The sequence below is a fragment of the Hypanus sabinus genome, chromosome 10 (assembly GCF_030144855.1).
Source record: "Hypanus sabinus isolate sHypSab1 chromosome 10, sHypSab1.hap1, whole genome shotgun sequence".
Taxonomy (NCBI): domain Eukaryota; kingdom Metazoa; phylum Chordata; class Chondrichthyes; order Myliobatiformes; family Dasyatidae; genus Hypanus; species Hypanus sabinus.
In genome coordinates this window covers 56,462,899-56,488,767 of record NC_082715.1, presented here as the reverse complement: position 1 = coordinate 56,488,767, position 25,869 = coordinate 56,462,899, and the positions used below count along the sequence as shown (strand labels likewise).

Genomic DNA, 25,869 nt, shown 5'->3' with positions numbered 1-25,869 from the left:
GAAGCTTTTTCCAATCCTGTGCTATGGCTCCTCCATACCAGAGGGTGATGCAACCAATTAGAATGCTTTCCATGGTGCATCTGTAGAAATTTGCTGACATATCAAGTCTCCTCAAATTCCTGATGAAGTATAGCCGCTGTCATGCCTCCTTTGTACTTGGATCAGTATGTTGGGCCCAAGGCAGACCCTCAGAGATTTTGACACCAAGGAACCTGAAACTGCTCATTCTATCCATTGCTGTTCGCTTATCAGGAATGGTGCGCGTGTTCCCTGGACTTTCCCTTCTGAAGTCCACAATCAATTCCTTGGTCTTACTGACGTTGAGTGCAAGATTGTTGTCGCACACCACAGAACCAACTGTTCTACAAGACCATAAGGCGCAGGAGCAGAATTTGGCCAGTTGGCTAATGGAGTCCATTCTGCTATCCTATCATGGCTGATTTATAAAATCTCTCAATTTCATTCTCCTGCCTTTTCCCCATAGCCTTTGGCACCCTGATTAATCAAGAACCTATTAACCTCCTGCTTAAATATACCCAATGACATGGCCTGCACAGCTGTATATGGCAATTAATTCCACAGGTTCACCACCTCCGGGCTAAAGAAATTTTTCCTCATCTCGGTTCTAAATGGATGTCCCTCAATTCAGAGGCTGTGCCGTCTAGTTCTTGACTCGCCCATTACAGGAAACATCTACTCTATCAAGGCCTTTTGATATTTGGTAGGTTTAAATGAGGTCCCTCCTCATTTTTCTAAACGCCAGCGAGCAGAGGCCCAGAACCATCAAAAACTCCTCATATATTAACCCTTTCATTCCTTTTTGTACAGGTTATACTTTCCCTTGAAGAGATCCCAATAATCTAGCAGTCTGAATGCTGCCTGCTGCACCAATTCTTCAGCCGTGCATTCATCTGCCAAATCATCCTATTCTTACATTCACTGGCGCATGGCACAGGCAGCAATCCAGAGATTACTACCCTGGGATTCCTGCTTTTCAGCTTTCTACCTAACTGGCTATATTCTCTTTTCAGGACCTCCTCGCTTTTCCTACTTATGTCAATGTGCAAAAAACAACAAACTGTGGAAATACAAAAAGAAAGAAATAATAACATTGAATAAATAAACAATAAATATTGAGAACGTGAGATGAAGGGTCCTTGAAAGTGAGTCCATAGGTTGTGGGAACGGTTTACTGATGGGGCAAGTGAAGTTACCCCTTGAGCCTGATGGTTGACGGTTAATAACTATTTCTGTACCTGATGGCATGAGTCCTGAGGCTTTTGTACCTTCTTTCTGATGGCAGCAGCGAGAAGAGAGCGTGATCTTGGTGGTTTGGGGTTCCTGATGGTGGATGCTGTTTGCCTGTAATGCTCCATGTTGCATCCTCCGATTTAAGATGATGCTGGTAAACCTCAGCGACTTCTGGCTGGTGGCTAATGAATCAAGGATAGCAACTAAATACTTTGTTAACCACATTTTTTCCTGGTAAACAATCATCACAAGTAATGGTCTGCAACTTCCCTTTGGATGTGGGGGCAATTTGATGTGGCAGAACTGAGGCAAGGCGAGGTGGCAGGCCTGTCTCCAAGAGCCTGAAAGGTCGGGCACAGGCTGAATCAAAGCCACGGTTCCAGGCCCCAGAGCATATCAACGGGACCGGACACGATGTTCGGACAGAGATTTACATACTGAATTGAGGCAGTGAAGTCCAGTGTGTCTGAGAGGCGGAACCCATTGTTTGGATGGAGATTTAAGTGCCGGGTCAGATTGAAAAGGTCAAGATGGTGAGGAGCAAGCTGGTTCCGATTGTTGTTCAAAGCAGCAGAACCTGATCTCTGGATGGAGAATTAATTGCTGGGCCAGATTCAAAAGGTCAGGTTGTAGGTGCCCAAGTTGATGCACAGGCTGATTAAGGTAGCTAGCTGCTCCACGATGTCTACTGGGCTCTGCACTGAACTTTGGGGGCTGTCTTGTGGACTTAAATTTAGAAACACTATTTCCCTGTGGTTACTGTTCGCATGATTTTTTTTCATTGCACAATTGGTGTAAGACAGACATTGTTTCATATATCTGGGGTTTGTTTTTAGTTTATTTGTTTCGTGGCTGCCTGTTAGCCGACAAATTTCAAGGTTGTGTAATGTATACATACTTTGATAATAAATGTACTTTGAACTTTGTGTAGATGCTTACAATGGTGGAGAGGGTTTTGATCGTGATGGATTGTGCCATTTCCATTACTTTTTGTAGGGCTTTCCATTCAGGGGCATTGATGTTTTCATTCCTGAATGTTTTCATTCAGGCTGTGATGCAGCCAGTCATTATACTCTCCACTTCACATCTGTAGAAGTTTGTTAAAGTTTTGGATGTCAAGCCTTGCTCAGGATTCCCTTAAGGGTGATTTGTAGATTAAAGTAAAGAAGGCCATTGCAACATGAACATTCATTTCAAGAGGACCAGAACATAAAATTAAGGATGTACCTTGGAGGCTTTATAAGACATTAGTCAGACTGTATTTGTAATATTGAGCAATTTTGGATATTCTCACTCATGTCCCCATCTACATCAACGGAGCTGTAGTGGAGCGTGTATCAAGCTTCAAATTCCTTGGTGTCCACATTTCTGAGGATCTCACCTGATCCCTGAACTCCATCCTGATCAAAAAGATGCAACAGTGCCTTTATTACCTGAGGAGCATCAAGAAAGCTCACCTCTGTCCCAGGATACTGACCAACTTTTGCCACTGTACCATTGAGAGCATACTCACCAACTGCATCTCAGTGTGGTATGGCAATTGTCCCATATCAGACCACAAAGCACTCCAGTGTGTGGTGAAAACTGCCCAGTGGATTATCAGCATCCAATTGCCCACCATTGAGAACATCTACCATAAACACTGCCTGGGCAGGGCGAAAAGCATTATCAAGGATGCATCTCACCCTAACCATGGACTTTTTACTCCCATCCGGTAGGCGCTACAGGAGCCTCCTCTCCCGCACCAGCAGGCACAGGAAGGGCTTCTTCCCTGAGGCTGTGACCCTGCTGAACCTCACATCACAGAGCTAAGCAGTATTGCACCCATATTGTACTGTCTCAGTACGTTTATATTTGTGAGTTGCAGCACCTCTTATTCACAGTTTTTTTGTAAATAACACTATTCTTGGCATTTCTGGTTAGATGCTAACTACATTTCATTTGTCTTTCTATCTGTACTCGTCATATGACAATAAAGTTGAATCTAATCTAATCAAATATTGTATCAAAGGGAAGTGTTGGTCCTGGACATGGAGGTTCACAGGAATGATTTCAGGAGCCTTTAATGTCTCTGGACGTATACTCAATGGAGTACTGAACAATGGGACTGGGTGGATCATACCGAAACCGACCAGATACTGAGAGGCCTGGATAGAGTGAACATGGAGAGGGTCCAGTTGGCCCTCCTTATCCGCGGATTCAACCAACCGCGGATTGGGAAAACCCAGAAGTTCTCTCTCCAGCACTTGTTGTTCGAGCATGTACAGACTATTTCTTCTTGTCATTATTCCCTGAACAATACAATATAACAACTATTTACATAGCATTTACGTTGCATTAGGTATTATAAGTAATCTAGAAATAACTTAAAAGTACATGCAGTCCCCGGGTTCTGAACGAGTTCCGTTCCTGAGTCTGTCTTTTAGTTGGATTTGAAGTTGGAACAGGTACATCCAGTATTATTTAGTGTCAGTTAGTCAAACGTTTTTCTTAGTATATAGTACATATTTTACCTTTCAATGCATATAAAACACTTAAGAAACATACATATTTCAATAATTAAACCACTGCGTTGCTTAGTAATAATTGTAGTTTTCACTGGGGCAGGGCCTTTCGCATGCTCCATTAAAATTGTTCCAATTGTTGACCGACTGCAGCCTAACGCTTTTTTAATGACCGATAGCGTTTCACCTCTTTCCGATCGCTTTATTACTTCCACCATACTTTCAGTCGTGATCGTGATTATTTTTGTGAACTGAAACACTGCGGATTCAGAGCTGCACCGCCAGGTCCTAATGTCCACCGCACTGAGCTTGTTAAATAAAGTCCGGGGTTCCGCTGGGTCCTAAAGACCAGCACACTGAGCCAGGTTAAATAAAGGACTTGAGCATCCACAATTTTTGGTATCCGTGGGGGGTCTCGGAACCAATTCCCTGTGGATAAGGATTGGTTATAAGCACTGTACTTCCATTTTCAGATCTGAGGCACCAGCCTCAGAATAAAAAGACATCCCCTTAACATAAATGAGAAGCAATTTATTCAGCCAGAAGGTATTGAATCTATGGAGTGCATTGCCGCAGAGGGCTGTTTAGTCCAATACAGTGATCGATGTGCCCTTCATAGGATACACCTTCTTCCCCCCATCAGGAAAGCCTCAAAGCTCTCCACTTCTTTCTGGGCCTCCTCCGCCACCACTCTCTTCCATCTGCTGGAACTGGTGTTTACTCTCAATAATTTCTCCTTTGGCTTCTCTCACTTCCTTCAGACGAAAGGTGTAGCCATGGGCTCTTGCATGGGTCCCAGCTATTCCTGACTTTTTGTCAGCTATGTGGAACAGTCCGTGTTCCAAGCTTACACCAACCAGTATTGCTCAACAACTCTTCCTGCACTACATTGACGACTGCATTGGTGCTGCTTGCTGCACCCATGCTAAACTCGTTGAGTTCATCAATTTTGCCTCCAACTTCCACCCTGTCCTCAAATTTACTTGGTCCATTTCCGACATTTCCTTCCCCTTTCTTGACATCTATTTCTGGAGGCATTCTAACTGCTGATATCTTTTATAGACGTATTGATTCTCAGAGCTACCCAAACTACACCTCTTCCCAACCTATCACTTGTAAAATTGCCATCCCCTTCTTTCATTTCCTCTGTCTCCACTGCATCTGCTCTCAGGATAAGGTGTTTCATTCCAGAACTAATGAGATGTTCTATTTCTTCAAAGAAAGGGGCTTTCCTTCCTCCATCATCAACGCTGCTCTTACCCGCATCTCTTCCATTCCGCTCACCTCTGTCCTCACCTTGTCCTCCTGCCACCACACCAGGGATAGAGTTCCTTTCGTCCTCACCTACCACCCCACTAGCCTCCATGTCCATCACATAATTCTCCATAATTTCTGCCATCTCCAAAGGGATCCCACCACCAAGCACATCCCTTTTCCACTTTGTGCAAGGATCGTTCCCTACATGACTCCCTTGTGCACTCATCTCTCCCCACGATCTCCCTCCTGGTACTTATTCTTGCAAGCAGAACAAGTGCCACATCTGCCCCTCCACCTTCTCCCTCACAACTATTCAGGGCCCCAAACAGATCTTCTAGGTGAGAAGACACTTCACCTCTGAGTCTGCTGGGTCACCTACTGTATCCAGTGTTCCCGGTGCGGCCTGCTGTATATCAGTGAGACCTGGCATAGATTGGGAGACCGCTTCCCCAGGCACCTATACTCTGTCTGCCAGAAAAAGCCACCCATTTCACTTCTACTTCCCATTCTCATTCTGACACGTCAGTCCATAGCATCCTTTATGGTCACGATGAAGCCGCACTCAAGTTAGGAGAGCAACACCTTTTATTCCGTCTGGGTAGCAACCATGCTGGTGGCATGAGCATTGATTATTCAAACTTCCAATAATTGTTATGCCCCATCTTTAGCATTCCCCATTCCTATTTCCCTAACTCTCCTATCTCCTTTAAATTCCCATTGCTTCCCTCTGATGCTTCTCCCCCTTTCTCTCTTCCTCCCCATCCCCTTTATCTCCCTCCTCTCTAACGCCCTCCCCCTCTCCTCCCCTCCCCTCCCACCTCCTCCCCAACCCCTCCTCCCTTCACTCCTTCTCACCCCTGTCCCCTCCCCTCCCCTCCCCTCCCCCACTTTCCGACTCACTTTCAAATGGATTATGGGTGTGAAATCCTTGTTCAGGGCTCTCTGAAAGGATTTGTGAAATGATAAGAGTGGGGACCTCCAACTCCAATGACCTTACACAGTCTGTCACCATTCTTTTAGGATTTTCAGCATTACCATGCCAGTAATCATATAGCTTTTAATAGCCAATATTGCAACTACTCTTGCAGTGGAAGCAGAGCCCACCTACCTATCTTTGAGTATTGAGGTGAGGGCTCAGGCTTCTGCCATTGTGGTTGATCCAGTTAAGTTTCTGGGTGGTGATGAGTCTCAAAATACTAACACAAGGGATCCTGCGGATACTGAAAATCCAGCGGAACTCAGCAAGTCAGGCAGCATCTTTCGAAATGAATTTTAAGCAGAGACTCTTCAGCACGACTTGTCAGTCCTCCATCAATTTGTGTGTCCTGCTCAAAATGTTGATAGGCAGTTTGGCAGAGGTAATGCCTCTGGAAGTTAAAGGGAGGTGTTTGGACTGGGGTGGATTTGGGCATCACTATGCACTTGTGCAGTGTGATATTCTTGGTTGAAACTATTGTAAATAGTATTCTGAGCTTTCAGGTTAAATATTAAAGCTATCTGACATTAGATTAATTTTCTATCATAAGAGCTGTGATTGTTAGCTGCAGGTCAAGCAATTAGACATTTGATCTCAAAGAAACCTATTTATATTTTAAGTATAATTATATTGATTAGATATTTCACAATGTGGAAATCACAGTCTTGGCATTAGATACTTATTTTTCTTAGCTAATCTTTGGTTGATAATCTTGTGCCCAATCTGGGAAATTTGACTAATGAAATTCCTGTTGGAAATTGAGATTTGCATGTTCCATGATCTTCCACTGTTCGTCTCATTAAAGTGGATTAGCAATCCTACAAAAATTAACAAGGGAAACCTCCTTTCAGAATTTGGTTTTCTCTTTAATTGTAAAACCTGTTGAAGAGTAGATGAAGCAAACATATTGCAAATAGAAGTACTATATTAATAGATGTGATTTTTAAAAAAAAATCAAGTATTTCATATATTTTCACTGAAGCCTGATTTTCTTTTCTCTCCGAATCTCTCTCCCTTTTATTCAGGTGTGCTGTAGAAGGCAAAATCGGTATGTGTGTATAACAGGCCTTCTTTCGAACAATGAAGAATGCAAGGTAAATCCTTTTTCCATTTTGTTCTGTGCATTGCATGATTACTTATTTATTTTGTTTGCCATTGATTTGCATGAATCTTGAATGGTGACATTTACTTCAATTTACTTTGTGTATTAGATATTTGGGTGCTACCCATTAATCAGGGCAAAGAAAAGAAATCAGTCAGCTACGTATTGGAAAATGAATTAGACAATAGACAATAGGTGCAGAAGTAGACCATTCGGCCCCTCGAGTCTGCACCGCCATTCTGAGATCATGGCTGATCATTCACTATCAATACCCAGTCCCTGCCTTGTCCCCATATCCCTTGATTCCCCTATCCATCAGATATCTATCCAGCTCCTTCTTGAAAGCATCCAGAGAATTGGCCTCCACCGTCTTCCGAGGCAGTGCATTCCACACCTCCACAACTCTCTGGGAGAAGAAGCTCTTCCTCAACTCTGTTTTAAATAACTGACCTCTTATTCTCAATCCATGCCCTCTGGTACTGGACTCTCCCAACATCTGGAACATATTTCCTGCCTCAATCCTATCAAATCCTTTAATTATCTTAAACGTTTCAATCAGATCCCCTCTCAATCTCCTCAATTCCAGCGTGTACAAGCCCAATCTCTCCAATCTCTCTGCGTAAGACAGCCCTGCCATCCCAGGAATCAACCTAGTGAATCTACGCTGCACTTCCTCAATTGCCAGAATGTCCTTCCTTAAACCTGGAGACCAAAACTGTACACAATATTCCAGGTGTGGTCTCACCAGGGCCCTGTACAAATGCAAAAGAACATCCTTGCTCTTGTATTCAATTCCCCTTGTAACAAAGGCCAACATTCCATTTGCCCTCTTCACTGCCTGTTGCACTTGCTCATTCACCTTCATTGACTGGTGAACTAGGACTCCTAGGTCTCTTTGCATTTCTCCCTTACCTAACTCGACACCGTTCAGACAATACTCTGCCCTCTTGTTCCAGCTTCCAAAGTGGATAACTTCACATTTATTCACATTGAATGACATCTGCCAAGTATCTGCCCACTCACTCAGCCTATCCAAGTCTCCCTGTATTCTCCTAACGTCCTCTTCGCATGTCACACTGCCACCCAGTTTAGTATCGTCAGCAAACTTGCTGATATAGTTTTCAATGCCCTCATCTAAATCATTGACATAAATCATAAAGAGCTGTGGTCCCAATACAGAGCCCTGTGGTACCCCACTAGTCACCTCCAGCCAGTCTGAGAAACACCCATTCACTGCTACCCTTTGCTTTCTATCTGCCAACCAGTTTTCTATCCATGTTGAAACCCTGCCCCCAATGCCATGAGCTCTGATTTTACTCACCAATCTCCTATGTGGCACCTTATCGAATGCCTTCTGAAAATCTAGGTACACAACATCTACTGGCTTACCCTCGTCTAACATCCTTGTTACACCCTCAAAAAACTCCAACAGATTAGTCAAGCATGATTTGCCCTTGGTAAATCCATGCTGGCTCGGCCTAATCCTATTTCTGCCATCTAGATGTGCCAGTATTTCGTCCTTAATAATGGACTCAAGCATCTTCCCCACGACTGACGTTAGTTCTTCGTTTTCTCCTTCCCTCCCTTCTTGAAAAGTGGGACAACATTAGCCACTCTCCAATCTTCAGGAACTGATCCTGAATCTAAGGAACATTGGAAAATGATTACCAATGCATCCGCAATTTCCTGAGCCACCTCTTTTAGAACCCTCGGATGCAGACCATCTGGACCCGGGGATTTATTAGCCTTCAGTCCTACCAGTCTACTCATCACAGTTTCTTTCCTAATGTCAATCTGTCTCAATTCCTCTGATATCTTATGACCCTGGCCCATCCATACATCTGGGAGATTGTTTGTGTCCTCCCTGGTGAAGACAGATCTAAAGTATGCATTAAATTCTGTTGCCATTTCCCTGTTTCCCATAACAATTTCTCCCAATTCATTCTTCAAGGGGCCAACATTGTTCTTAACTATCTTCTTTCTCTTCACATAGCTAAAAAAGCTTTTGCTATCCCCTTTTATATTCTTGGCTAGACTGAGCTCATACCTGATTTTTTCTCTCCGTATTGCTTTTTTAGTTAAGATCTGCTGTTCCTTAAAACTTTCCCAATCATCTGTATTCCCACTCATCTTAGCCCTGTCATACTTCTTTTTCTTTAATGCTATACAATCTCTGACTTCCTTTGTCAACCACTGTGGCCCCTTCCCCCTCTTTGAATCCTTCCTTCTCATTGGAATGAACTGCATTTGCATCTTTTGTATTATGCCCAAGAATATCTGCCACTGCTGATCCACTGTCTTTCCTGCCAGGGCATCTGCCCATTTAACTTCGGCCAGCTCTTCCCTCATGGCTCCGTAGTCTCCTTTATTTAATTGCAACACTGACACCTCTGATCTGCCCTTATCCCTCTCAAATTGTAGATAAAAACTTATCATGTTATGATCACTACTTCCTAATGGCTCCTTTACTTCAAGATCACTTATCAATTCCTGTGCATTACACATCACCAAGTCCAAAATAGCCTCGTTCCTGGTTGGCTCAAGCACAAGCTGTTCCAAAAATACATCCCTTAGACACTCCACAAACTCCCTATCCTGGGGTCCAGCACCTACCTGATTCTCCCAGTCCACCTGCATGTTGAAATCTCCCATAACGACTGCATTACCTTTAGCACATGCCAATGTTAACTCCCTAATCAACTTGTACCCAATATCCACGCTACTGTTTGGGGGCCTGTACACAACACCCATTAGGGTCTTTTTACCCTTACTGTTCCTCAGCTCAATCCACACAGACTCTACTTCCCCTGTTCCCAAGTCACCTCTTGCTAAGGACTGAATCTCATTCCTCACTAACAGGGCCACCCCACCCCCTCTTCCCATATTTCTGTCTCTACGATAGCACGTATACCCTGGTACACTCAATTCCCAGGTCTGATCCCCTTGCAGCCATGTCTCTGTTATCCCAACAATATCGTAGTTCCCCATTTTCATCTGAGCTTCAAGCTCATCTGTCTTATTTCTGACACTACGCGCATTCAAGTATAGAATTCTTAGCCCATTCCTCCTCTCTTTGCTTAAAACACTGTCTACTGTACCTAACCCAGCTCCTTGAACTTCCATCGGGCAAATTGCACCCTGAATTTTGATGACCTTCTCAAGATCACCCAAACCTTGTACACATTTAACCCCATGCACCTTCTGACCAACCCTCTGGATCTGGATCCCTGCCCCCTGCACATCTAGTTTAAATCCCCCCGAGCAGCACTGGCAAATACTCCTGCAAGAATGTTAGTACCCCTCCGGTTCAGATGTAGACCATCCCTTCGAAACAGATCCCAATGTCCCTGGAACAAAGACCAATTATCCAAAAACCTGAACCCTTCCTTCCTGCACCATGCTCTCAGCCTCGTATTAATGTGCATAATCATTCTATTCTTCGCCTCACTCGCACGTGGCACAGGTAGCAATCCCGAGATTGTCACCCTGGAGGTCCTGCCTTTCAGCTTCACTCCTAACTCCCTGAACTCTCTAAGCAGGACCCCCTCACTCACCTTCCTACATCATTGGTCCCTACATGGACCACTACATCTGGGTTCATGCCCTCACTCTCAAGAATAACCTGCACCCGATCTGAGATGTCCCGGACCCTGGCACCAGGGAGGCAACATACCATCCGAGACTCCCGATCTGCCCCACAAAATCTCCTATCTGCCCCCCTAACTATAGAATCCCCAAAAACTATCGCTCTCTTCTCTTCCCTCCTCCCCTTTCTAGTTGAGGGTTCAACCTCTGTGCCAGAGGCAGGACCACTACAACTCATTCCTGGTAGGTCATCCCCATCAACAGTATCCAGTACGGTATACTTATTGTTAATGAGAATGGCCGCAGGGGTGCTCTGCTCTCTCTGCCTGCTCCCCCTGCCTCTCTGGACCGTCACCCATCTGCCTACTTCTTGGTTTTTTGGTGTGACTACCTCCCGATAACTCCTATCTATCTCTGCCTCCACCTCCCGAATGATCCGTAGTTCATCCAGCTCCTGCTCCAACTCCCTAACTCGGTCTGATAGGAGCTGCAGCTGAACGCACCTTTTGCAGGTGTGGTCATCAGGGACAACTGTGTTGACCCTGACCTCCCACATACTGCATACGGAGCACACCACTGCTCTGACTGTCTCCCCCATACCTGAACTGGATTGATAGAATAAGTCTAAAAAGCACCTAGCGACCTTACCTTCTTCCCCTCAGTGAGCAATCACACAAGCTTACCGAAGTCCCCTTACGCTGAAGCCCACTTAGCCAAAGCCCAGGACTCTGCTTCCACGGACTCCGCTACCCGCTCTAAAAAGAAGTCCTGCCTTTTAAAGTGCGCGCTCGACGCTGACGTCACTCGCGCCTGCGCAGTTCCCCCTCCTCCACAGATATTGACCAGGTAGGCTTAAATCCTACCTACACGGTCGCATTCTCTGAGCTCCCAGCTGAATCACAAGCTGTAACTTGCTCCCGATTCAAATTGAAAGAGCATAAGCAGCACAATACAGGAACAGGCCCTCCTGCCCCCGATGTTGTGCTGAACCAATTAAACTGGCATTCGGATAGCTAACTAAACTAATCTCTTCGGCCAACATAATGTCCATATCCTCAGGTTCACGTGCCCATCCAAATGTATCTGCCTCTACCACCCAGGTAGCACATTCCAGGCGCTCGCCACTCTATACTAAAAAAATTACCCCTCAGATCTGCTTTGAAATTAAACCCTCTGGTATTTGACATTTCAACCCTGGGAAAACTACTCTATCTGTGCCATTCATAATCCTTGAACCTCCATCAGATCTCACCTGAGCCAGATAACAACTGAAGTTTGTTCAATGTCTTGTTATATAGCACGTGCCCTCTAATCCTGGCAGCATCCTGGTAAACATCTTCTGCACTGTATCCAAAACGTCCTTCCTGTAACGGGGTGATTAAAACTGTATGCGATACTCCAGATGTGGCCTGGATAAAGCTGCTGCATAATTTCCTGTCTTTTGAACTCAATGTCTCAACTAATAAAGGCAAGGCAAGCATATCATATATCTTCTTAACCATCCTATCAACCTGTGTTGCCACTTTCGGGGATCTATGAAATTGGACCCCAGGATCTCTGGGCTCAACAACACTGTCAACGAATGGGTCTTGCCCTGAACAATGTACAGTCTCTTTACTTCTGACTTTGGGTTGGTAACAGTTAATAGATGTTGGGAATGTAACTAATTTGTAGCAACAATGATGATAGATAGTTTGATATTTCCAAACATAAAGAAATATATTGGTTGTTGATTCACTTTTTTGAGTGAAGGCTAAATTTCTGGCAAGCTGAGCAGCAAAAATTTGATCTCATTAACTTGGGGTTTAGATACTTAGAAACTGTGTTAGGTTGCACTTTTATTATACATACTTTGTTAATCCTGGATTCTTTTGAGTGGCCTCTGAAAATGATTAATCTCTTTTGCCAACATTTAAAGTTAAGGGAACTGCTCATTCTGAAACAATATTAATCAAGTGGTTCAATCAAGGCATTTGAGTAACTGGCTGCTTTCGATGCCGCTCATGGCAGTAATTAGCAGATAAGGATTATTTTTGGTTTAGGTTTTGCCGTAGAACAGTACAGTACAGGGGCAGGCCTTTTGGTCCATTAATTAAGCTAATGATGCCTAATTACATGGATTTCTTCTGCCTGCACATAGTCCATCTAGTACGTGACAGAGTTGCATGGGCTGCCTGAAATTTTTTTTGCTTTTGCTCCGTTAATCCATCAAGGCATATAGCTATCAAGTACCTCTATGTGATTCAACTTTACAGCTCCTGGCCAATAGCCTTCAGCAGTCTAACACTCAGATGTGCTCACTAAGAACTTCAGAAAGTTTTAAAAGGGAGACCGCCAAGGTTTAAAAGGGAGACCGCCAAGGTTTAAAAGGGAGACCGCCATATACAGCGACCATCGTCGAAGTGGGACGGCTTTGGCTCAATCAGGCTTCGGTGAGAAACAGGCAGAGGTGAGGGTAGGTTCCGGTAAGTTTCTGTTTTCCTTCTTTTTTGGTTCAGACTAGAGAATATGCCAGGCAGGATGTTGGAATGCTCCTGTTGCAGGATGTGGGAAGTCAGGGAGACCTCCGGTGTCCCTGACAACTACACCTGCAAGAAGTGCATCCAGCTGCAGCTCCTAATAAACCACGTTAGGGAACTGGAGCAGGAGCTGGATGACCTCCGGATCATTCAGGAGACTGAGCAGTTTATAGATAATAGCTTCCAGGAGGTAGTTACACCTAAGGAACAGGGCACAGGTATTTGGGTTACCGTCAGGCGAGGGAAGGGGAAAGGGCAGGTAGTGCAGGGTTCCCCTGTGGCCATTCTCCTCCAGAACAGGTATACTGATTTAGATACTGTTGGGGGGGGCGGGGAATGGTTTACCTGGGACAAGCTGCAGCAGCTGGATCTCTGGCACTGAGTCTGGTTCTGCAGTGCAGAAGGGAGGGAGGAAGAAGAGGAGAGCGGTAGTGACAGGGGACTTCATAGTCAGGGGAACAGACAGGAGATTCTGTGGTCGTGTCAGTGACTCCCAGATGGTTTGTTGCCTTCCGGATGCCAGGATCAGGGATGTCTCTGATCGCGTGCACAGCATTCTGAAGTGGGAGGGTGATCAGCCAGATGTCGTTGTACACATCGGTACCAATGACATAGGTAGAAAGAGTCAGGAGGTCCTGAAGAGGGAGTACAGAGAGCCTGGTAGGAAGTTGAAAAGCAGGACCTCGAGGGTAGTAATCTCAGGATTGCTGACCGTGCCACGTGCCAGTGAGGGTAAGAGTAGGATGCTCTGGCAGATGAACATGTGGCTGAGAAACTGGTGTAGGGGGCCGGGTTTCAGATTTCTAGATCGTTGGGACCTCTTCTGGGGCAGGTAGGACCTGTACAAGAGAGATGGGTTACACCTGAACTACAAGGGGACCAATATACTTGCAGGTAGGTCTGTTAGTATTATTGAGGAGGGTTTAAACTAGATTTGCAGGGGGATGGGAACCAGAGTTCCAGAGTAGATAGTGGAACGGGGGTAAAAATAAATGATGTTAGTAGTTCATGCAAAGTCATAAATAGTAAGGTTGTATGTGGTGGTAACAATCTTCTGAGCTGTGTATTTTTCAATGCAAGGGGTATTGTGGGAAAGGCAGATGAGCTGAGGGCTTGGATTGACACGTGGAATTATGACATTATAGCCATTACTGAAACTTGGCTACAGGAGGGGCAGGACTAGCAGCTCATTGTTCCAGGGTTCCGATGTTTCAGACATGATAGAGGCAGAGGGATGAAGGGTGGGGGTGGCTTTGCTAATCAGGGAAAATGTTACAGCAGTGCTTCGGCAGGAAAGATTAGAGGGCTTGTCTACTGAGGCCATATGGGTGGAGCTGAGAAACAGGAAAGGTATGACCACATTAATAGGGTTGTATTATACACCACCCAATAGACACTGAGAATTGGAGAAGCAAATCTGTAGAGAGATAACAGACAACTGCAGGAGACAGGAAGTTGTGGTTGTAGGGGATTTTAATTTTCCACACGTTGATTGGGACTCCCATACTGTTAAAGGTCTAGATGGGTTGGAGTTTGTGAAATGCGTTCAGGAAAGTTTTCTAAATCAGTATATAGATATACCAACTAGGGAGGATGCAATATTAGATCTCCTATTGGGAAATGAGTTAGGGCAGGTGATGGAAGTGTGTGTAGGAAAACACTTTGGTTCCAGTGATCATAACATCATTAGTTTCAACGTGATCATGGATAAAGATAGATCTGGTCCTCAGATTGAAGTTCTAAACTGAAAAAAGACCAAATTTGAAGAAATGAGAAAGTATCTAAAAAGCGTAGATTGGGACAGGTTGTTCTCTAGGAAGGATGTGATTGGTAAGTGGGAGGTCTTCTTAGGAGAAATTTTGAGAGTGCAGAGTTTGTTCTTGTCAGGGTTAAAGGCAAACCGAATAAGAATAAGGAACTTTGATTCTTGAGGGATATTGGAACTCTGATAAAGAAGAGGAGAGAGATGTGTAACATGTATAGGCAACAGGGAGGAAATAAGATGCTTATTGAGGAGTATAAAAAGAGTAAGAAAATACTTAAGAAAGAAATCAGGAGGTCTAAAAGAAGACATGAGGTTGCTTTGGCAGTCAGGGTGAAGGATAATCCTAAGAGCTTCTACAGGTATGTTAAGAGCAAAAGGACAGTGAGGGATAAAATTGGTCCTCTTGAAGATCAGAGTGGTCGGCTATGTATGGAACCAAAAGAAATGGGAGAGATATTAAATGGGTTTTTGCACCTGTATTTACTAAGGAAACTGGAATGGAGTCTATGGAAACAAGGCAAACAAGTAGGGAGGTCATGGAATTTATACAGATTAAAGAGGAGGAGGTGCTTGCTGTCTTGAGGCAAATCAGACTAGATAAATCCCCAGGACCTGACAGGGTATTCCCTCGGACTTTGAGGGAGACTAGTGTTGAAATTGCAGGGGCCCTGGCAGAAATATTTGAAATGTCGATATCCACGGGTCAGGTGCTGGAAGATTGGAGGATAGCTCATGTAGTTCCATTGTTTAAAAAAGGCTCAAAAAGTAAGCCAGGAAATTATAGGCTGGTAAATTTGACATCGGTAGTAGGTAAATTATTGGAAGGAATACTAAGAGATAAGATCTACAAATATTTGGATAGACACGGACTTATTAGAAACAGTCAGCATGGCTTTGTGCGTGATAGGTCATGTTTAACTAATCTATTGGAGTTTTTCGAGGAGGTTGCCAGTCAAAGTGGATGAAGGGAAGGCAGTAGATGTTGTCGACATGGACTTCAGTATGGCCTTTGACAAGGTACCGCATGGGAGGTTAGTTAGGAAGACTCAGTTGCTGGGTATGCATGGAGAGGTAGTAAATTGGATTAGACATTGGCTCAATGGAAGAAGCCAAAGAGTGGTAGTAGAGGATTGCTTCTCTGAGTGGAGGCCTGTGACTAGTGGTGTGCCACAGGGATCAGTGCTGGGTCCATTGTTATTTGTCATCTATATCAATGATCTGGATGATAATGTGGCAAATTGGATCAGCAAATTTGCTGATGATACAAAGATTGGAGGTGTAGTGGACAGTGAGGAGGGTTTTCAAAGCTTGCAGAGGGATTTGGACCAGTTGGAGGAATGGGCTGAAAAATGGCAGATGGAGTTTAATGCGGACAAGTGTGAGGTATTGCACTTCGGAAGGTCAAACCAAGGTAGAACATACAAGATAAATGGTAGGACACGGAGTGCAGTAGAACAGAGGAATCTGGTACAGACACATAATTCCCTAAAAGTGGCGTCACAAGTAGCTAGGGTTGTAAAGAGAGCTTTTGGTACATTGGCCTTCATAAATTAAAGTATTGAGTATAAGAGTTGAAATGTCATGATGAGGTTGTATAAGGCATTGGTGAGGCCAAATTTAGAGTATTGTGTGCAGTTTTGGTCACCTAATTTCAGGAAGGATATTAATAAGGTTGAAAGAGTGCAGAGAAGGTTTACAAGGATGTTGCCGGGACCTGAGAAACTGAGTTACAGAGAAAGGTTGAATAGGTCAGGACTTTATTCCCTGGAGCATAGGAGAATGAGGGGAGATTTGATAGAGGTGTATAAAATTATGATGGGTATAGATAGAGTGAATGCAAGCAGGCTTTTTCCACTGAGGCTGGGGGAGAAAAAACCAGAGGACATGGGTTAAGAGTGAAGGGAACATTGTGGGGGGGGGGGGCCTTCTTCACACAGAGAGTGGTGGGAGTATGGAATGAGCTGCCAGATGAAGTGGTAATTGCAGGCTCACTTTTGACATTTAAGGAAAACTTGGACATGGATGAGAGCGGTTTGGAGGGATATGGCTCAAGTGCAGGTCAGTGGGACTAGGCAGAAAAATGGTTCAGCACAGCCAAGAAGGGCCAAAAGGCCTTCTTGTAATGTTCTATGGTTCTAAAGATTATAAGAGTATCTGCCTCCACCATCCCCTTGGGCAGTGTGTTCTGGAGTTTAACTTTCCTCTGAGTGGAACAAAACGTTCTTCAGAGTCTGCACTGAATCTTAATCCATGCTTCTGGTCATAAGCATCTGCCAAGGGGAGGTATTTTTGTGTTTCCTTTTGGCAACACATCACCAAATCATCAGAGCTCACATCAGGATTTTGGGAAAATCCTCCATATAATTTTCTATCAGTTCATTTTGTACAGAAAATCATAAGGCATGGTTGTCAAAGATTATGGTAGCAGGGTGAAAATCTTGCGAATGAGAGTGTGCTCAGTAATTCAGTGGAGCACCTGAGTCCTTATTGGTTGATATTTTAAAAGTACTTTTGACTTATTTATCATAGTTTTGTTGCATTGGCAGGACAGTGAAACATTGTAATGTGGCGACCCATTTCCTGGCACATCCGAACCGACTCACAATTAGATAGCCTACAGGGGTTTGCGAGCACAGAGCTTTGGAGCCTCTGCGCCACGAGGGGCAGGTTGAGGGAGGCTTAAAAGTGAGGCTGAAGATTCCGAATAAAGTTTTTTCCTTCGACTGCAGTTACCGACTCCGTGTCGTAATTTTAGCACTGCATGTAGCACACCGCTACAGTAACTCAATAGAACTGCATATTTATCTAACTTAGCATTAGATTTGTTTCAGATATAGTAATCAGATTGGGAAAGGGTTTTGTAACAAATTTAAGAGGATGAATGTCCAATTTCCTAGAAAACTGTTTTAAATTATGTACTGACAGATATTTGTCTGATCTGGCAGTGTACTCAAGAAGAGTGAGTGCTATGCAGAAAGCAGTAAACAAAACCATTTCAAATTCCTAATGTGCAATTTAGCTGAAGATTCAGCATTGAAATTATATTTTGTAATTTAATGGTGATAGCCAGATATGTATTATGAGGATATTCTAAATTAATATCTGCAGCATTAAATAGTAATGCCTCTGGGATTATAGGCCTTTGTCAACTGAAGGTAGGCTTGCATTTTCAATTTACCAGTGATGGATGTGAAACAATCCAATTATTTTAAGCAGTAGGCACAAAATGCTGGAGAAACTCAGCAGGCCAGGCAGCATCTTGGAACACGACTGTACTCTCTTCCTAGATGCTGCCTAGCCTGCCGAGTTACTCCAGCATTTTTTTGTGTGTTGCTTGGATTTCCAGCATCTGCAGATTTTCTTTTGTTTGTAATTCAGTTATTTTAAGCCTTGAGTTACAATTCATTTAATAAAGATAATTTCTAGTTTATGTATAATTTGTTCATTGTTTTCTTGTAGATAACAATGACTACATCCTTGTCTCTGAGTAAGAATCTTAGCTTCAATTTACCTTTCAAAAACTTGGACCCATAATCTCAAAATGACACCTCAATGAAACAAACGGGGTTGCCTTGTTTCAGGTGAATGTCTTCCCTGCTAACTTGGAGATCTTGCCTTGTAGGAACATGATTGGTTTTAGCTCAGTGAGTAAATGTTGGCAAAAGATGTAATATCTGTTTTGTGATGTGTGTCTACATCATCTGTAAAAAGAAAGAAATTGTTGCAGCCCCATCATTAGTGAGGTCCTGAAGACCTTACTGCTACCCATTATGTAAGATGAAACAAAAGTGGTCAGCCAACACTATGATAAACGCCCTCCTGAAATGGTATGTGTGGAGTAGCAAACATGGATCTATGGAAGTTCCACATCAATATGCAGTGCAGAAAAAGTAATTGATGTTGCCGGCAACAGTATGCAAGTGGTACAAGTGTTTTAGGACTATATAGAAGCATGTAAATGGCTCTCAGGAATTAATTGCAAATATGACTATGTAGCATACCACAACTAACATTCACTCAACTGGAGAGGTATGCAGGGAAAAACAAATTCACAAAGCATGGCAAGGCCCCAGAAAAATTTCAAAGAAGTTGATAATTTACGAGTAGGGAAGATGGTCTGCAAAGTTAAGTATATATTTTAGTTCTGGGGATAAGTCTTAGCAAGCCAGTGAACATTGCGTTGGAAGGTCAAACCAAGAAGTGGCTGCAAAGGGATCAGTGCAGGATGATTTAAGAGCATGGTCAGACATACTTATAGAATGGGAATGGTGTGAGTACACTCAGTGGCCATTTTATTAGGTATATCTGTGCAACTGCACGTTATTGCAAATATCTGATCAGCCAATCGTGGCAGCAACTCAATGCATAAAACCATGCAGATGTGGCCAAGAGGGTTTAGTTGTGATCTGAGTGACTTTGATCATGGAATGATTGTTGGTGTTGGATGGGGTGGTTTGAGTATTTTAGAGTATTTCATGCACGATAGTCTCAGTCATTTACAGAGAATGGTTTGAAAAACTGAAGAAAACACCTATTGAGCAGCAGTTCTTCAGGTGAAAATGCATTATTAATGAGAAAGGTCAGACGAGAATGGGCAGGCTGGTTCAAATTGGCAGTAAAGTGACAGTAACTCAAATAACCACACATTAAAACAGTTGTTGGTAGAAGAACACATTGAACCTTGAGGTAGATGGGCAATGGCAGTAGCAGAAGACCACGGACATGCACTCAGTGACCACTTTAAAAGATACGGGAGACAACCCATGAAGTGTCCACTGAGCGTATGTAGTCAAATGTTCAAAGGTTCATTTATTATCAAAGTATACAACTCTGAAATTCTTCTTCTCCAGACAGCCACGAAAGAAAAGAATAGCAGCATAGTCATCAACCCCAAATTCTTCCTCCCCGCACAAAAAAAAGAACAAAAACAGAACAGGGACATCAGCCCCCCCAAATCTCCCTCCCCTGCACACAAAGAAAACAAGAGTGAAAAGTCAAGAAGTACAGAATATTAAAAAAACTATAAGGTCTATAGTCCAAATCCATTTCCAAAACACAGAAAACCTCAGTATCGTTCTTCTGGCACAGCAGCAGGCCTTTCCCTTTCCACCAGCAGAGTGATTTCCCCAGCAATCAAAAGATAGTCTTCCCTGTCCAGTAGCAGAACGATCCCCCAGTGATCAAAAGGAATGTCTCTCTTCTCCGGTAGTAGTGTAATCCCCCCAGCAACCAAAAGGCAGTCTCCCCTCTCTGAGGTAGAGCAATCTCACCAGTGATCAAGAAGCTGTCTCCCCTCTCCAGCAGCACAACAATCTCACTAGTGATCGATAGGCAGGTAGCTGGTGCTAACTTTTGCATTCGCCTTGATGTTTCAGTCTCTCTCATCACTTTAATCTGCGAATAATGGAAGCATTAATTGGCAAAATGGATTGAACATCGGCTTGCAGCCTTCTTGCCACAAGGTTCACCCATGCTGCCTCTGCCTCTTGGAATCCTCTTGGAGACTGCAGAGAGCTGGAACACCCAAACGATCTCCATACAGCAAGTTACAGGCTCCAACAGTTCCAGGGTCACATTCAAGACAAAAAACAAATGTAAAAGACATTAACAGAAGAGAAGTACGATTTCTTGGTGTACCCAGAAGATGTCAACTGAAGGAGCACTGTACGCAGGTGCCATCTTGATCGGAGGACTGATCTCCGCTTAGGAGCTAGATGTGATATTAAAGCCCAGGTCAGCTTCACTATTGACTTAAATTTACCAGTTGAATTTTAGAGAGCAATACTGTGAAAAAGTGGCGAGTATATCCATTTATCCTTTAATTAACTTGGTTTGATTGGTATCCTATACTTAAGTTAGAAGACGAAGAGTTCCAGCCTTCCCAGGGGATGAGCTCATAGCTCAGCCTGAAACTTCAGAGAAAATTTTCAAATGAGTTTACAAAAGAAAATGTCATTTAGAGTCACATGAGGAATTTTTCTGTGAGTTAGCTGACATAACCTCATGATCAGTATCTTCAGACTAACGTCGGCATTGTTGATTGTGAGTTCTTGCAATTGTTGTCTGTTCTGCTGTCAATCATATTTCAGAAATATTTCATTGTTTGTTCTGATCCATGGCTATTGCCTGCTTCACCATGGTGTTGTTGAATATCTTGAAGGGAAATGCATAAAGCAGGCATTTGCAGTGGTCCCTCAAGCAGCCTAGGTGAAACAGTTTGGAATGCAACATAGAGAGGGAAGGTGCCTCATGAATTCAAATTCTTTGCTCTACGCAAACCTCTCTCTTAGACTAGCTCCTTGGCACATCTCAGTACATCTGCAGTGTTGAGCCAAATATTGTTCATTCTCTGCTTCAACCTGCCTGTCCAATGTTGTTCTCTTCGATATGGCTGGCACAGAGTCTCGAGCGAATTGTATGCTAGCTGTGCTCTCTGCTGTTCTTCCTCCCTCTGGCATGGTAATACAGTCGGCCCTCCGTATCCGCGGGTTCCGCATCTGCGGATTCAACCAACTGAAAAAAAAAATTCCAGAAGGTTCCAAAAAGCAAAACTTGAATTTGCCGCGCGCCGAGCACTCCGCTGAATCTACACAAATGAAGTGAAGTGTAGGCATACCCTTCCATAGCCTCCTGCCATTTCACAAATCCTCAGTCTCCCTCCAGCACTCGTTGTTTGAGCATTGTTTGTTCGCTATTTGTGTTGTGAGCGAGAGAAAGGAGTTTAAGGCTAGTAAGGGATGGCAGACTAGCTATGTAAAGCATTACAGCCTCAAGAAGTTAAAGACCACAGGCGAATCGGCACTGGCTGATGCCGAGGCAGCATCAGCATTGCCAGAAGAGCTACGATGGCTGCGTCTGTACTGAACATGTACAGACTTTTTCTTGTCATTATTCCCTAAACAATACAGTATAAAAACTATTTACATAGCATTTACATTGTATTAGGTATTATAAATAATCTAGAGATGATTTAAAGTATACGGGAGGATGTGCATAGGTTATATGCAAAAACTACGCCATTTTATATATGGGACTTAAGCATCCGCAGATTTTGGTATCTGCGGGGGTTCCTGGAACCAATCCCCCGCGGATACCAAGAGGGGACTGCATAGCTGTTAATATCCATGGATTAAAGCAAAAGGAAAAAAGTCTGTTGGCTTATGTTTTACATGTCTTCTTCAGATGTGATCTTGTATTCTAATAATATTTTTTCTCTTCTACTGAAGTTGTGCTTCAGAGTGAATTTAATTTAAATTACAACTTGAAACAAATGCTTGATGCTCCTCAGAAATGGGCAGGTGTATTTAACCTTTCTGTCTCAAGACTCTAATCAGTTTGACTGAGAAAACAAGTCATGCTGTAAATTCAATGTCAATCATGCCCCTGTTTGTTTATACTTCCATATCTCTGACAATTACACTTCTGGTCAGGATGACCCAAACTGAAAATGATTTTGCATGGTTTGTTCTGAAAGGCAATATGCATGTAGATGTTCTTCACTGTTCAATGAACATATTCTGATATCCCTTTGATGCACTTTTTAGAAACATTTATTTTAGATTGGATGATCAATTTTGCATTCAGTTAGTATCCATCTCCTAAGACTGCATACATATGTAATGATTGCTGTGTTTCTGCTGATATCTGGCCACATTAATTGGATTGGTTCATTTATTGTGACTGTGCCACAAATTTGGATTTGCAATGCAAGAATAAGTTGAGGTTGAAAGCTGAAGAAGCAAACATTCAGTTACTATGAAAATTCTGTATTTCTTACCAAGTATTTGATCTGGATGTATAATGGCGTGGTATGGCAACTGCTCAGCATGTGGGTGCAAGAAACCATAGAGCATTGTGAACGTGAAGTTCTGCAACACTGGAAATCTTGAGCAACGCACACAAAATGTTGGAGGACCTCAGCAAGTCAGGCAGTATCTGTGAAGGGACATAAACAGTGGACTTTCTGGCTGAGACTCTTCATCAGGTCTTGGATGGAAGGGGGCAGAAGCCCGAATAAAAAGGTGAACGGATGGGAGGGAGTATAAGCTGGCTGGTAATAGATGAGACAAGATACAGGGACAGCTTAGTGGGTAGGGGAGGGGACTAAAGTATGGATGTGGGAGGTGATAGATGGAAGAGGTGAAGTGCTGAAAAAGGCATCTAATAGGAGAGAACACTGGAAAATGATGTAAAGGGAAGGAGGAGAGAAATGAGAGGGAAGTGATGGGCAGGGCAGTTGAGGTGAAGAGAAGGGGTGAGAAGGTAACCAGATTGGGGAATGGGAAAAGGGAGAAGGGGGGAGTAATTGAGTAATTACTAGAACATAGAGAAATTAATGTTTATACCATTAGGTTGGAGGTTACCCTGATGGAACATGAAGCTTGCTCCTCCAACCTGAGTTTGAGATATCACAATGGGAATGGGAAGTCAAACTGAAATGGCCACTGGGAGATTCTGTGTTTTGTGGCAGACTGAGTGAAGTTGCTTAAAAGAAGCAATCTCTTCCCCCCCCACATCTACGTTGCGTCTCACCAGTGTAGGAGAGGGTGCACCTGGAGGACCGGATACAATGATAGATGACCCTGATGAATACAGGTGAAGTATTGCCTCACTTGTTATGAGTGTTTGGGGCCCTGAATAGTAGTGAGCTGTAGAGACAGGTGTGGCACTTGTCACGCCTGTAGGCATAAGTTCCAAGAGGGAGATCATTGGGGAGGAACGAGTGGATATTTATCCCTACAGAAAGTTGGGGGGGGAGAGGGAAAGTTATGCTTTGTGATAACGTTCCAGTGGAGATGGTGAAAGTTATAGAGAATGACGTGCTGGATATGGAGGCTTGTAGGGTGACAGGTAAAGACAAGGGGAACCCTATCTTTGTTATGATAGTGTGACAATGGGTTGAAGGCAGATGTGTGGGAAATGGAGGAGATGGGCCTGAGGGCAGTGTCATTGGTAGTGTAAGGGGAACCCCATTCTTTGGGGGGAAAAAGAGGATATTCCTGACGTTCTAGGATGAAAAGTCTCATCCTGAGAACAGATGCGATAGAGTTGGAAGGACTGAGGATCGGAAATTACTTTTTTAGAAGTGACAGGATGGGAAGTGATGTCGCCAAGATGCTTGTGAGAGTCAGTAGGTTTGTAAAAGATGTCAGTAGGTAGTCTATTGATGGAGATAGATAGAGAAAGGATAGAGACGTCAGAGATGGGCTAACTAAATTTGAGAGAAGGTAGAAATTGGAGGCAAGATTAATGAAACTGAGCTCAGCACAGATGCGTGAAAGGGCTTCAATACAGGCAATCAGCATAGCAGAGCATGAGTTGGGGATCATTACCAGTATAGACCAGAGACATGAATTGTTCCACATTACCAACAAAAAGCAGTCGTAGCTGGAGCTCATGTGGTTGCTGATAGCTATCCTTGGCTTTGGAGAAAGAGGAAGGAGCCGAAAGAAATTGTTGAGGGTGAGAACCAGTTCTGCCAGGCAGAGAAGGGTTGGAGAAGAACTGGTTAGGTCTGTTGCCCAGAAAGAAGTGGAGGGAGGATGGAAGTTTGTGTGGACTGGATGTCCATAGTGACAGTAAGACGATTAGAGGCAGGGAACTGAAAGTGATTGAAGTGACAGAGTGTATGTGAAACGTTACGGATGTAGGTAGGAAGGGATTGGGTTGAGGTATGTGAACATGAGTTCAGTGAGGCAGGAGCAGGCAGAAATAATGAGCGTACCGGGACAGTTAGGATTGTTGAACTTGGGTAGGAGGTAGAAATGGGCAGTGTAGGTTACAGGAAGTATGAAGTTGGTGGCAGTGGATGGGAGATCTCCAGAGTTGAAGTTGGTGATGGTGTGGAGGCAATGGCCTGATGCCCCTTTGTGGTTTCCTATTCAAGGGGTAAGTAGGAGGAGGTGTCTGAGAATTGACGCCTATCCTCAGCAAGATTGAGATCAATCTGCCAGACTAGACCACCACCCATTGTCAGCAGGTTTGATGGTGAGGTTGGGATTATTGTGGAGAGAGTGGAGTACATAAAAGTTCCAATGTTATTAGACCAGTTATTGATATGCTGAATTATATTAACCATCTGGTGTGAAGTTTCCTTGAACCAAGCAACTTATTCAGTTTGTCTGTTTTGAAACAAGCCAAATTAAATAACCGATTGTCTTATATTACATTCCTTGAACAGTAACAAACTAGGTGCAGCGAACTACATTTTTTCTACAGACTGAGTGTCTGCTATTTGTTTGCAAAGCTGTTGCATAGATCGTTTTTGTTTTAACTTCAAATTGATTACTGCTTCCCATTTACATTTTGAGAACTGAAGACTGACTCCCATTTATGACCAGAAGCTAACAAAGGATATAGTGGGAAGTTTATTTACATTTGTTTGATTGCACAAGTGATAGCTGCTGCGTTTAGAAAGCAAGCTTTGCAAAATATGAGACCCCTGGGCCAGAAAGTGAATATCCATCACGCATATAAACAAAATAGGAATCGGCTGCATGAATTTTTTTTTATATTTAAGCATATATAGACTACTACTGTGTGACTTTCACTTTAATGGCCATCATAATGACTTAAACCTGTACTACTCAAGATGAGCAATATATTTTGACATTTAAGCAGTGGTTGTCACCAATTTAGTTTTATATTCACTTTATTTCAAGCGGCATTTATATTTCTGTAATGGTGGACTGATGACAATCAGACAACTTTAAAATATTAACATAGTCTTTCCAATATTCTTATTTCAGAGCATGGCAGAATTTTCTGACATTAGTAAGCATATCGTTGTTCTGGTGAGGCTGGGGGTGGAATTCAGCTGTTCTTGGGTTTACAAATTGAAATGGAGGTCTTAAGTTTAGTTCAAACTTGCCTTGCTGAACTTATTAAGAGGATATAGAATTTTAGAATTT

General features: G+C 43.4%; 1 protein-coding gene across 1 annotated transcript in view; it reads left to right on the top strand.

The window, feature by feature from the left end:
- greb1 (growth regulating estrogen receptor binding 1) overlaps positions 1-25,869 on the top strand; it is a 185,956-nt gene that overhangs the window by 5,036 nt on the left and 155,051 nt on the right. Inside the window, exons 2-3 of the mRNA XM_059981878.1 lie at positions 7,014-7,082; positions 12,931-13,140. The gene's annotated coding sequence lies outside the window, so the exon portion shown is untranslated. The remainder of the gene's footprint in view (positions 1-7,013; positions 7,083-12,930; positions 13,141-25,869) is intronic.